Genomic DNA, 14,274 nt, shown 5'->3' on the forward strand with positions numbered 1-14,274 from the left:
AAATGTTTCCTAAGCCAGTTAAACATACTTGGTGGATGACTAAGATGTACAGATCCATGAGTTTGGCACACTTCCTGAAGAAATAGAAGATCTAGTCTCTGAAAAGGTTCCAATTAAATGACTTCTTAGTGTTTGTAAAGTAAGCTATTTTAATATTTCTCAGTGAAAGATTAATTTGTCCCCTTGTATTTCAGCTCTGAGCTGTTTTTGCTAATCCTACATGTAGAATTGAGTCTGAAAAGGCAGCATGGAAATCCAAAGAACACATTTACAAAAGAACTCATCAGCAAGGGAACATTAACACAGTGCCCTTGAATAGCTAAGTTCCGGGGGGCAACCGGCAAAGGAATGAATCAATTCATGTGCAATCAGTCCTGAAATGTTTCCTGAACGAGGGGAGTTTGGAGTCATATTTTAAAGAAAGTTAGAACCATGCACTGAAATAAGGGGCAGGGATGGAAACTGGAAAAAGGAATTATCTAGTCACAAACATGAATTTTAAACTAAGACACATTGATCTCTTTCTCCCTGTCCTCAGGAAAATATATTATCTCTGAGATTAATGAGGGGAAGGGAGATGGGGTGTGAGATCAGATGGGGGAAACTAGTAGGCTCAGTGGGCTCCCTCTTCCTCTCAGCTGTTTCCAGAAGCAGGATCGCTGGGAGAGATCTGCACCAGTTGGGCCACAGTAGCTGGAGTTTGAACACTTGCAGGATGCTGACAGGCTGTGAAACCAGGGATCTCAGAGAAGCAGAGATAATCAATAGGGTGGTTGGGCAGAGACGTCTGGGTAAATAGGAGAGGCAACAAAGTATGTGGGAGGCATCTGCCTGGATTTACAGAGGTGAATAGGATGAGACAAACAAAAAATGACAGAAAGAGAGAGAGAGAGACAGAGAGAAACTGCCTGGTCAGGAGAGCCTCGCCACGTTTCAGTAACAAACTATTCCCACATCTCTGTGGTTCAAACAAAAGTTTGCTTCTTGCTAACACTTCTGGTCCATTGCATGTTAGCATTATAGTCAGGAGGAGCCAGGCTGATGGGAGCTCCCTCTTGACACGTGCTGCCGCCAATGACAAGACAGGACAAAGGCAGTTTGTGGCATCTTCTGTACTGTTTTTTTTTTTTTCCCAAACAATATTTTTATTTTATTACTATAAATTCTGCTTTGAAGCTAAAATCCTTTTTATCATCTAAATAACACAGTCACCCCCATAAATATTTATCAAGGGGACTCTATGTATTGTTCCCTGGGACTCTACCATCCTGGAGTTTATATTCTGCACTGGTTCTTAATGCTTGCACCCAGAAATGACACACATGTCTTCTCACATTTCATTGGCCAGAACAAGTCATATGGCCATACTTAACTTCAAAGTTTTTGATCATCTCCTTTTAGTTTAATTTCCTAGTAAAATATGCTTCAGATTCTCAAGCTCAGCACTTTGTTTCTTTTTAAATTTGAAGTCAGTCTCCATCTGTATTTATTTTAAGATCTGCGAAGAAAGAAGTTATAATAAATGAAGAAGGCCTGGATTATGTTCCATGGGGAGTCATCTTCTATGCTGAATGAAGGGCCATGCTCCAATAGAATATTCTTTAGGAGGCAGAAGATTCAGGTGGAGAGGCTGACGTGATTAAGTAAAAGCTGGCCAAGGGGAATTCTCTGAATAAAAGGACCTTTGCTTTGCATTATGCAAGAGCAGGTCCAAAGCCAAAGATGCATCAGAGCTAGGGGGAGAGCCTGCATGCTGGGGTAGCGACCAGCGAAGGCAAACAGTACCCCACTGGGTGACTGAGGTCAAGGAGTATTTGATAAATGTGTATTTCTGTCAGGCTCTCTGTCTTGGCAGTAAGACACTTGGGACAGTGAAGATAAGATCTGTCTCCTGTCCACTTATCTGCTCCAAGATTAATGAAGTAACATGTCCCTTAGGGATTGAAATTTAAGATTAAACGTAATGGTTTGGAGTGGAAGAATGCAATGGCCTTTTGAAGGACACAGCCTCTCAATCCACTAAGATTCATCTGCTGAAAACTTACTGAGTTCCTTCCTATGGAACCAGGCACTGTGTAGGCACTTGAGATGTGGTGATGAACAAGACAGAAGTAGTGGGTACTGTGAGGTAGCTCCCAGGAATGAAGCTGCAGGGGGTGCTAATGGCAGATGGCCCTCAGCTGTCAGCCCTCAGGAAGCTGTCTCCTTCAGGGTCAAGTCCGATTTAGAGAACAGCCCACATCTAGTGACTGATCAATGAGGGGCAACATCCAGGCAGAGAAGGCAAGTATAAGAGTCCTGAGGTGGCACTAGGCTTCAGGAATATGGCAGGGAGAGAGAGGTGCACTTTAGCTAGAGTGGCATGAGCAAGGAGAGTCATTATGAATTTAGTGAGATAGGTGGGGACAGACCACAGAGGCCACGGTTGGCCATGGCAAACATTTTAGATTCAAAGGGCAATTAGAGATAAGGCACCATTAGTCCATACAGAGGCTGTCTGTGATTTTGAATAGTTCCATTAATGACTAGTTCAGTGCACGATTTGAACAACCATTCATTGCATCCCTGCCAGGAATATCAGGGATGAAGCTAACCGTGGTAGCCAAGATCTGTAAGTGGTAGAAGATGCGGGGTAAGGGGATAGGAAGACTATCAAACCTGGAGTTTAACCAGCAGCATCCAGCCTAGGTTGACCCAAACAGTGATTCTATAATTCAAACTCCATTTTAAATCAATGGCCAAACATATGCATCCTATTAAGAAATTAGGCAAAGTTGCCACTGTGAGGATGGACCCTTGAGTCAGCCTGACTCTCCCCACATGCTCACTCTTAAGCCCTTGACATGGGGATGAACATGCAGTCAATATTGTGCATACCCTTCCCACATACCCCCTCCACACTGCATGCCCCGCCTTGTTTAAACACAGCTGGAGAAGGCTGTGTTTTTTGGATGGCTAATTCCAAATCTCTAAACAAAATGCTATATTTCTTGTATCAGATAGGAATTGTGTTCAGCTGCCAGTACAGAGATCCAGCAAAAGCTGTTGAAACAAGATAAAAATTTGTTCATCTCTCACATAAGAGAAACTAGACACAAGGAGCAGAAAGATAGAAGGCAGCTGGATCGGAAATGATAGCTCTATAGAGCTACCATAGAAACCCTGGGCTCTACATCTGGCAAGAAAGGAGACAAGAGAAAGAAAAAGGGGAATGCCCACATGCTTTTTGACCTTTTAAGGAGCTTTTCCATAAGTCCTATCAACAGCTTAGGCTCAGATTTCACTGGCCCTTAGTTACATCTTCTTTCCACCTATGTCTTGATACAGATATGTCACTATTTGTAGTTAAATTAATAACTAAAATTTCTATTTTTATGACTATGCACTATGTAAATATTGCTTCAGCTCCAAGAAATGAACAATTTCTCTTCTTAGAAAGAACAATTCTTGTAAAGTTTTTGTTTTTTCCTAGAGTTTTGACTAGCCTCTCCTTTTATGTGCTATCATTATGTCATTACTATAGCATCAGCTTCCCTACACCCCCACTCTACCCTTGAGTCTCCATCATATCAGGTATTCTCTCCTTCTTCTTCCTCATAAGTCCTTTCTCCTAGGACCTTCTGTTCTTCAGTCTCACCCCCTACTGACTGATTTCAGACTGCTGCACAACTGTCATCCTTGGACTTGCCATTACTGCTCTATGGGTCAGAGGCATTATGTCTTTTGGAAAGAAGATATGGACCTTCTTTCTTCATTTATTCCCATATTTTGTTGGAACCTTCCTGAATGATTATCCTAGATTAGGAACCAAAGAGGCGCTGGACTGCGCATTGGACATACGGAGGTCAATGAAACATAATCTGTCCTAGAGGGCTTCACAGACCATTGATGGAGATAGGTAGAAAGAAAAAGGAATAATATTTAAGTGCACTTAATGCTTACATGTTCTAGTAGCTGAAGTGTGAGGCAGAACATGGGCAGGAGCAATGAAATATACTTGCCGAATTGAGAAAAGATTCATAATAAAGGTGGCATGAGGTTCTGAAAGAAGACTATTTGCTTAATAGAGGAGTGAAGAGAGGGAACCCCAGGTAGAGGTACTGGCTCAGGCAGATTCATGGAGGCACAGAAGCCAAAGCCAGTTAGAGGAATGGAAATTCAGGGGTACGGAAGCAAAGACACGTATGGAGTCTGGCTGGTGAAGTGGGCTGCAGGCAGAGGATACAGGACCGAGCATGCTTTCCAAGCTCCAAACAACCCCTTTATAAACTTGTGAGTATGTCTTATTCGCAAGCAGATCTATAAATGTAGGGAGGGCAGTAAAAACCCCAAACATTTCTGTGCAATCAATTCTGGTTGTTGGTTTTTCAGTCCCAATTCAGACAGAGGAGACAGAATTGTTTCCATTGGGCTCACACATGCCTCCTTCACAGATTGCTTGAAGTTTTCCAAGAGATAGAGTTTTATTGGAATGTAAAAAAGAACAATTGGTTCATTAATCTAGTATGCAAAATCGTTGGTGTTCCTATGGCACTCAGAGTTTTCCTTGCTTTAAAACTGCTAAACTCGGGACGCCTGGGTGGCTCAGGGGTTGAACATCTGCCTTCAGTTCAGGCTCAAGTCATGATCCTGGGGTTCCAGGATCGAGTCCCACATCGAGGTCCCTGCAGGGAACCTGCTTCTCCCTTTGCCTGTGTCTCTGCCTCTCTCTCACTCTATCTCATGAATAAGTAAATAAAATCTTTAAAGAAATGCTAAACTTTCGTGCCAGTACCACACCGTCTTGATGACCACAGCTTTGTAGTACAACTTGAGATCTGGCATTGTGATGCCCCCAGATATGGTTTTCTTTTTTAAAATTCCCCTGGCTATTCGGGGTCTTTTCTGATTCCTCACAAATCTTAAAATAATTTGTTCTAACTCTCTGAAGAAAGTCCATGGTATTTTGATAGGGATTGCATTAAACGTGTAAATTGCCCTGGGTAACATTGACATTTTCACAATATTAATTCTGCCAATCCATGAGCATGGAATATTTTTCCATCTCTTTGTGTCTTCCTCAATTTCTTTCAGAAGTGTTCTATAGTTTTTAGGGTATAGATCCTTTGCCTCTTTGGTTCGGTTTATTCCTAGGTATCTTATGCTTTTGGGTGCAATTGTAAATGGGATTGACTCCTTAATTTCTCTTTCTTCAGTCTCTTTGTTAGTGTATAGAAATGCGATTGATTTCTGGGCATTGATTTTGTATCCTGCCACGCTACCAAACTGCTGTATGAGTTTTAGCAATCTTGGGGTGGAGGCTTTTGGGTTTTCTATGTAGTGCATCATGTCATCGGTGAAGAGGGAGAGTTTGACTTCTTTGCCAATTTGAATGCCTTTAATGTCTTTTTGTTGTCTGATTGCTGAGGCTAGGACTTCCAATACTATGTTGAATAGCAGTGGTGAGAGTGGACATCCCTGTCTTGTTCCTGATCTTAGGGGAAAGGCTCCAAGTGCTTCCCCATTGAGAATGATATTTGCTGTGGGCTTTTCGTAGATGGCTTTTAAGATGTCGAGGAAAGTTCCCTCTATCCCTACACTCTGAAGAGTTTTGATCAGGAATGGATGCTGTATTTTGTAAAATGCTTTCTCTGCATCTAATGAGAGGATCATATGGTCCTTGGTTTTTCTCTTGCTGATATGATGAATCACATTGATTGTTTTACGGGTGTTGAACCAGCCTTGTGTCCCGGGGATAAATCCTACTTGGTCATGGTGAATACTTTTCTTAATGTACTTTTGGATCCTATTGGCTAGTATCTTGTTGAGAATTTCTGCATCCATGTTCATCAGGGATATTGGTCTGTAATTCTCCTTTTTGGTGGGGTCTTTGTCTGGTTTTGGAATTAAGGTGATGCTGGCCTCATAGAACGAAGTACTAGAACTTCCTCATAGATGGAAGTACTCCATCTCTTTCTATCTTTCCAAACAGCTTTAAACTTTCTTATTTAGATGGGTACTTCGCTTTCTGTTCAAATGACGAGCTAACCTAAGTCACAGAGGGTAACACCTCCCCTTTCCACCTTTGTAGATTATTGGGTTTATTCTATGTTTGCAACATTTCTAAATGCTTCAAAGGGGCCTGAGGCAGACATAATCTCACCTCCTAGACTCTGTCTGGCTCCACATCACAAGTCCCCGGGGTATTTTTACAATATTATTGGTTGAAAACCATTTAAAATATCTTTCCTCCATAAGTGCATGTGTATATAGCTTCCCTGTTTCCCTGCAATCCCTACAGTATAGGTAGGAAGTAGCTAATCGGACAACTTTTATGAAGGGACTCAGACCTGGAGAAGAAAATACCTTCACACTCCATAATGGTAAGACCCAGAATAGGGTTCTTCATGGTTACTCCCTTTTCAAATTATTTTTTGCCTTTATTGATCAAAGTATTTCAGTGACCCTGTTAAAACAGCTCTTCAGAAGAGTCATAGTAGAAAATAGTCAATTATTGGTTGGGGGAATGGTAGGAAGGGTTGTGTGCAGAGGGGCAGATTATACCAACAGTATTTTGAAATTTGGTACTAAAACTCAATTCATAAGTTTTGTTATGAACATTTGAAAGTATTGGGTCGTTCATTTATTTTTCCAACTGATATTGAAGGTATATCTATTTCTATGCCAGGCACTTGCTGGACAATGAGCAAGGAGACCCCACCCTCACAGACCTTGGTAGTTCTGGGGCTGGTAGGCAGGAGTGCTTTCTGCCACAGGGCCTTGTCAGGGTGGGGGGAGGAGCCAGAGCCTGCCGCCCCCACCACTGTGCTCACATTTTCAGATTTAATTTCTGTAATTAAATCTTCCGTCTAATTCGATAAATTCCACTATTGTAAAAGGCCTTCAAATTTTTGCTAAGGCTATCTGGTCATTGCTCAACTGCAGATGATTTTCTTTGGGTTCAACCTACTCTAATAGGGCTTTTCTTGGATTGAAAATCTCAGCATTGCCACTTAATCGTTTCTAGGCATATGTGTATATATGTTTACACAGATATATTAAAGAATATATACTTGTGTATGTATGTGTAATATATGGTATATGCATATGCATGTATATATTTACACTTTTATTTTTGTCTCTTTTTTCTTCATACTAGAAAAATTGCAAGATGAACAAATAAAATAAAATATTAATTGGTTTATGGCTCTAGATTTCACAACTCAGTGAATGAAAGGAATTTTGTAATAGCCAAAAGAGGATTGTCCCCGTGATCTCCCCATCTCTAAGCTTGAGAGGGGGCCACCCTTTGGGAGTGAGTGATGTTATATAATTCTGGTTAATAAGACCGTTTAGAGTTATCTTGACCCAAATCCCTATGTGGCAGACAGGAAACATCTGCAAGGGGGAAACGCTTATCCTTACAACCAAATCCCCATAGGGCTTATCAGTGTTATGGAAACAGCTGTTGGCAAACACCCATTCCACTCTGTGCCCGGATCTGATACCCTGCATCCTTGGGATGTCCTGAGGGCAGCGGTTCTCAACTTCACTGGCACATTGGGATCACCTGAGGAGATTCCAAAGATACTCCAGTTGGAATGCTCCCTGAAGAGTCTTCCCCAATTGGTATGAGTGGGGCTGGGCCCTGGACTTCCAAAGGGTGATTCTGAAGTCCAGCCAAGTTTGGGAACCATCCTGATAGAGTCATTGACCTAGAGGCTCCTGGTATTTGGGGGCTGAGACTACCCAGGTGGCCTGTGTTCTCTCTTTTTCCAGAGGGGAAGGTCATGGAGAGGAGCAGGACGGGGAATATGTGGAGCTGCCTGGACACTAGGGCCTGAGCATCCCCCAGGAGAGCCTAGTAGCTCCGCTGCTGTGGCAGTGTGGACGCCACCCCACGCCGGGCCCAGAGCCCCATACGGACTGTCGTAATGGTGTGAGATAAACTCTGCAGAATGACAAGAGGGAATCCTGCCCTTTCTGAGTTCTTGTGCCAAAGCAAGAGGTCCCAGAACCACAAGGTGGGGGCCAGCTGGTTTGTGGACATAAAAATACCAAAGGACAAGAGGACTCTGTTTTTTTTTTGTTTTTGTTTTTTTTTAAGAGGACTCTGTTTTAGCAGATTCATTTATAGGGAAAATATCAGAAGCAAAAGGCACACATGGGAATATTGTTATTGGAAAGAGCATTTTGCTAAAGAATTTTTATAAATGGAAACTGCTTCAAGTTCAAGCCATATTTAAAAACACAACCACATGGGTGGCAGGAAGAAGGGTAACAGCTGTGTTCAAATATTTTTCTGAAGGGATGAACATCCAACCTCATTCAGCTGTCCCTCTAGCAGCCAGGAAGGGGCCGGTGGGGTGGGGATCTTGCATGTGCTGGGACAGGCCCCCATGCCTCTTCAGAGGCCTCTGTGACATACTGAGGATGATAAAGCACAGGAGCTAGTAAACAGGAAACCCAGTTTAGAGACAAGTTTTCTTCACCCAGGATGAAATAGTTCTCCCTCATTCCAGAGCAGTTCATTTGGGAGGGCGACACAGGCACAAACTGTGTATGAGGTGGTGAAAAGGTCCAGGGGCCAGATTTCCTATGAAATTCACACCCAAGTAACGCCGTAAGTCTGTGGGGTTTGCTTCAGGCAATGCTCAGGGTTTTTTTTTTTTTTTTCTTTTCCTTCAACCCATAGTAGAATGGATTGGGTTAATGTGGGGGGTTTCTGGGTGGCCGTTTGGCAATGGAGGTTGAGGGGACTTGGGGAAATTGGAGAAAATAACTTTCTGAATAGACCAGAAGTGAAGGTTTGCTGTGGTTGCAGCTCAGAATCTAGCAGAGGCCTTCCTTGGTGGCATTTTTGGAAATCGCTCTGATTTGACACAACCTTTTTTGGCCCACGTGGAACTTTTAAAAGCACATTTCTATGTTAAACAGGGTCTGCGGCCCAGCACCAGATGTCAGCTCCATGAGAGCGGGCATTCTGCTCTGAGGCCCCAGGCAGGGTGCCCTCTGCCCAGACCAGTGGCTGGCATGGGGGGCAGGTACTCCAGATATATTTGTTCAATAAACGAAAGAGCACATGTCTGCCCTGTGAACTTCCACTTCAGCATTTCTGAAGTGGACAAAAGACCCTTACTACGTATTTTCTCCGAAATTAAGAATTTCAGTTCCCAGGAAACAAAAAATTTTCTAATCTTCTATATATTATCTTATAGCATATAAATGTAATTGCTGTAAATAAAATCTGTTCATCCTATTTATAATAATTAACCTTCTGTGAGCACATACTGTGGAATCAGGGATCATGCAAGGAGCTTTGCACATTTTAACCCATTTTCACCATCACAACTCTATAGGAGAAAGAGCTCTGCTCATTTCACAGATGAGGAAGTGAAGGCACAGAGGACTTAGTGCCTTACCTAGGGATACACATCTGATGAGTGGTAGGAGTGGAACCCCAGCCCTGGCAGTCTGACTCTGGACCTTGTTCTAACCACTGCCCTGCCCTGTGTCTAGGGCTCATCAGGTGGACCTTTCATGGTTTTGTCTGCCCAACATCCCACTCCTTCTTTCTGGAACACTCAGATCTGCCACCCTAAGGAGAAAGGGATCTGCAACCAGAGAGTGAGCAGAGGGAAGCCAGGTGTTCAGAGAAACAGGAAGGAGAGTCAAAGAGTCCTGGACCATCAAACCTCTGGTTCCCAATGTTCCTGAGACCTACCATTTTCCTGCCATGGGATCCATGGTCTCTGCAACATCTCCCCTTTGGCTGAAGCTAGTTTTTTTTTTTTTTTTTTAAGATTTTATTTTATTCATTTATGAGAAAGAGAGAGAGAGAGAGGCAGAGACACAGGCAGAGGGAGAAGCAGGCTCCATGCAGGGAGCCTGACGTGGACTGCATCCCAGGTCCCCAGGATCACACCCTGGGCTGAAGGCGATGCTAAACCACTAAGCCACCCGGGCTGCCCTGAAGCTAGTTTCAGTGGAGTTTCTGTCACTAACAACCTAGATAGTTCTAACCTGCAGAGACAGAAGCTCAACTCGCAGCTCTAACCCCAAGATTTCAGAGCCCTTTTACCCTTTTGTAACAAAGAAGGCCTTTGTCTAGAGATGTGTGTAAGCCTCTCTCACATAGCCTTCCCCACAATGTGGGGGCTGCTCAGGAGGACTTTGCACCTGTGTTGCTGCTCCAGATGTTTCCAATGATTCTGCAGCAATTTGTCCCACAATCTCTTGTGAAGGGACTTTGCCACTCCTTCCATCAGGAGATGGAGTCTGTTTCCCTTCCTCTTAAGTATGGGCATGACACATGACTTGCTTTGACCAATTGACTGTATCAGAGTTGGGTTATGTGACCTTCACGACTAGCCTTTCAAAGGCCTTGAGCTCCTGCCCTTGCCGTGTTGGGGCACTACCCTGAGGCCTCCACATCGGGAGGCCAATCTAGTTTCCTGGAGTAGGAGACCTCAGGAAGAGAACTGAAATGTCCCAGCTAAGAGCCAGTGGTGTCTGCCAGTGGGAGTCACTGTTGGACCTTCTGGCCCAGCTGACCCTCCAGCTTGTGTAGCCAGGAAAGGGAGCCAAGGTGAGTTAGCAGAGAAACCACCTTTCAGAATCAAAAGAAATAGCAAATTGTGTCATTTTAACCCCTGAGTCTGGGATTGGTTTCTTCAGCAACAGAGAAGTTATGCAGCCAGCTTGTGTCTATGCTGTGATTCTTCACATTTTCAGCTAATACTTTTTTTTAAGATTTTATTTATTTATTCATGAGAGACACACAGAAAGGCAGAGACACAGGCAGAGGGAGAAGCAGGCTCCATGCAGGGAACCCAATGTAGGACTCGATCCTGGAACTGCAGGATCATGCCCTGGGCCAGAGATAGATGCTCAACCGCTGAGCCACCCAGGTGTCCCACAGCTAATATTCCTAATGAGAACAAACACAGCTGGCAGTGAGCAGGAAGCCTCAGAATGACATCTCCCGGGTGCCTGGTTTTGCTGTTTGGTGGAGAGATGTGGGAACAGAAGGTGAGACAGGAAAGGAATAATGTCTTACAAGGCAGAGAGGCAAGAGTTTGACTGTATTTACTTTGTGGCCTAAGGAATGCTTTGGCACATAGGAAGGGAAGAAAGTATTCTTACTACCTGGAATTAAGTCTGAGCACCTAAAGGTCAGATACTTTAACAAGTATGTAAGGACAGTACGTGATCCCCCACCTCCCCAGCCCCTGTCCCCACCTCCAGGCCCTTGGGTATGCTAGCTAGCCTCAACGTTAATCCATGTGGATAAAGCCCTAGGTGTCGTTCAAGTACTGGCCTGGGGAAGTGCCCTTGATAGAAAAGAATGTTCTGGGTGAGCCCTGAAAATGTGTGCACATGTAGTTCCAGGACCACAGGGCTTGCATTCACTCTCTGAGGCCTGGTAATACTTGTGCTTTGGGAGAACCTGATACAAGAGGTCTGATTACAACAGTGATTGAAACTGGGGATATGTTAGGCTTCCAAATCTGGAGTTCTTGACTCAGGCAGAATGTTTAAAAAATTTAATGGGCTTTATACATCTTTTCTAATTGTACCAGGAATGGCCTTTCCAAAGCTTTGCTGTCCTTCCTCCTAGTTCTTGCTAGAAGACCATGGAGTATGGAGTCACAGGGTCTTGGGATACAATGGAGTCAAGCTTCTTGTTTTCTGAGAGCTTGGGGGTGTCTCTGATAACTCAAGACAGACTCAATGGGGTATGAAGTTGGGTGTGAGCTCCTAGGGAATCTGTGTGCTCAGGGCAGAGAAAAATGCCTTCATCATGACCAGATTTTCAGGGTCACATAAACTGGTGTCCAGCCAGATCTCTTGGGTTTCCTGGTATCCTACTGATAAAGAACTTAAGCCACAAGTGTGCCTCTAGTGTCTGAGGACTCTGGAGAAGGAGATTGAAGGGAAACCTCTGGGAATAAGATTGCAGAGAAAATCCTAAGTAGTTTCCCTGTGTGAGGAAGGTATTCAGCATGCTGCAGGCTGCACTCCAGGTAGGGTGTGAGGAAGCATTGGAGTTCAGGCAGAAATATTCTCCCTCTGTCCCCAGCGGCACTAAGGCCTCTTTGCTAGGGATCTCCATCCTACAGGAATATGGCTGCAGTTTCAGGGTCCAGGCAATAGTGTGCAGGAGGGACGTTTCCATGCCTGCTGGGGACATGGACTCTCCTGGGAGAGGGGCAATCAGAGGTCACAGGCAGGTGGTCAAGGGTGGGCATGGCACTGTGGTTGGGATGTGCATTAAGCAATTCGGCCACGGCACCCACATATGCCTGTGTGGAGCTGGTGAGGTGAGCACAGGCAGCTCAGTGGGTGAATGTGGGGAGCACACACAGAGGGATTATTTATTTCTAACTAGTACAGATATGTGTATATGACATAGTATGTACATGTACACGCACATACACATATCTACTTTGGGATTCCAGGACACACGATAAGAGGGGGCTCATGTACCATCTCAGAGCAAGTGGGGATTCCAGTCAAATTGTTCCAATGATTCTACCCCCAGCTTATAAGCTGGGAAGGTCACAAGGCCCTGTGGATGATTTCCAGACCTTAGGGCTCAGAGGTAGTGCCTTGTCAACAAGGGACAATATTGTAGAGCCCACGGGCCAAATGTGGCCCAGGACTGTTTCTGTCAATAAAGCTGAATTGAGAGCCAGTATTCAGAGGAGGGAAGGGTGCCATATGGTTCCCCCATGAGCTTTGTACCAGATTGGGGGAGCATCCCCACTCTCTCCATCACCAACACAGAGTGAGGACAAGGGCAAACCCAATGGTGATTCTGGATAGATGTCATCAACACAAGGGCATCTTGGAACAAAAGATTTTATAACCTATGTCACTTGCAGTGCCGAAGGCCAGGCCTTGACACCCATACAGAGACGATGGCCTGGGATGGACTCAGCACAAAGAGCACAGGCACCGTGGGGCCCCAAACAAGCATCTTGGGAGTTCACTCATTCCAACAAATAACCTGTAGCAGCTTGAACTTCAGTTGATACAAGCTTTTCCTGCCAAAGGAGCTTGTGAAAAGCTTCTAGAGAAGACATGATCCAACTGTGTTTGCACCCAGAGCCTTGTAGAACCCAAAGCGCCAGAGGTGTCTTCATGTTTATGTGTCACAAATATGCCTGTGGGCTGGCCGGGCAAGAAACATTGAGAAGAGTGGAGGAGGGAAATTGTGGAAGGAAACCAATGAACTTTATAGTGGCAGCTCCACAACATCTGGAGGCTGACGATCCCCAGACACCCAGCAATCAATCCTTGCCGACAGGCCTGGAGGGAGGGTGGCCCCAGGGCCTAGGACGCCAGAAGGGCTGGGCCATGCAGGCAACGAGGAGGGAGGCTGGCTTCTGCACCTGGGAGGCTGGTGGCCCTGCTGCCCCACCTGGAGCTGGCTGGTCCCCGACGCTGCAGTAGAACAGGCCCTGGCAGTCCCGAACAGCACAGACCTGCAGGTGCCAGGACGTGGCCTCACGGCAACTACACACCGGCTGCCCCTCATCATCCCTTGTTTTCTCCTTCGACCTCCAAGGGAACAAAATGTGTCCCCAGAAGGGGCCTTCAGACTGCAAAGAAATCATTGCTGGGAGCACCCTCACGTATGAAATGAGAGGGATGTGGAACAATGAATTTCCAAACTTTCCTTTTAAACCAATAGATCCTGTTTTTCAAACAGAATATTAATTAAAGCCAAGTGGAAACTTCATGTTGGGGATGGTGGGGGCCGGGGTGGGGGCGGGGTGCAACAAGAAGTCCGCTAAAGCTGCCGTGGGAAAGTACCACAAACCACAGAGACCTGCTGGCTCCCAGTTCTGCAGGTCGGACATCAAGGAACGAGTGACAGCCGGGCTGGTTCCTGTGGGGGCTACTCTAGGCCTCCCCTCCCGGCTCCTAGATGGCCGCTTCCTTCTTCACACTGTCTTTCATCTAAACATCTCTGCGTCCACACTTCCCCTTTTTGTAAGGACATCCATCTGGGTGGGGTAAGGCCCACCTACCCTAACCCTTCACCTTGGCTTGATTATCTCCTTGAAGTTCCCATCTCTAAAAAAGTTCGTATTCTGCAGTCCTAGGGGTCGGGGCTAATATGAATTTGGAAGGGACACAATTCAACCCAGAACAGAGCCTTTCCTGATCTGACCCACCCATCTTGTGACACCATGGAAGCACAGAGCTTCAGACACATTGCAAAGCTGCCTAGAGAGCCTCCTGAGCCCTTTCTCCCACCTGGAGCAGCCTACACAGGCCCAGGCT

The sequence above is a fragment of the Nyctereutes procyonoides genome, unplaced genomic scaffold, assembly GCF_905146905.1.
Source record: "Nyctereutes procyonoides isolate TBG_1078 unplaced genomic scaffold, NYPRO_anot_genome, whole genome shotgun sequence".
In the NCBI taxonomy this organism is placed as follows: Eukaryota; Metazoa; Chordata; class Mammalia; order Carnivora; family Canidae; genus Nyctereutes; species Nyctereutes procyonoides.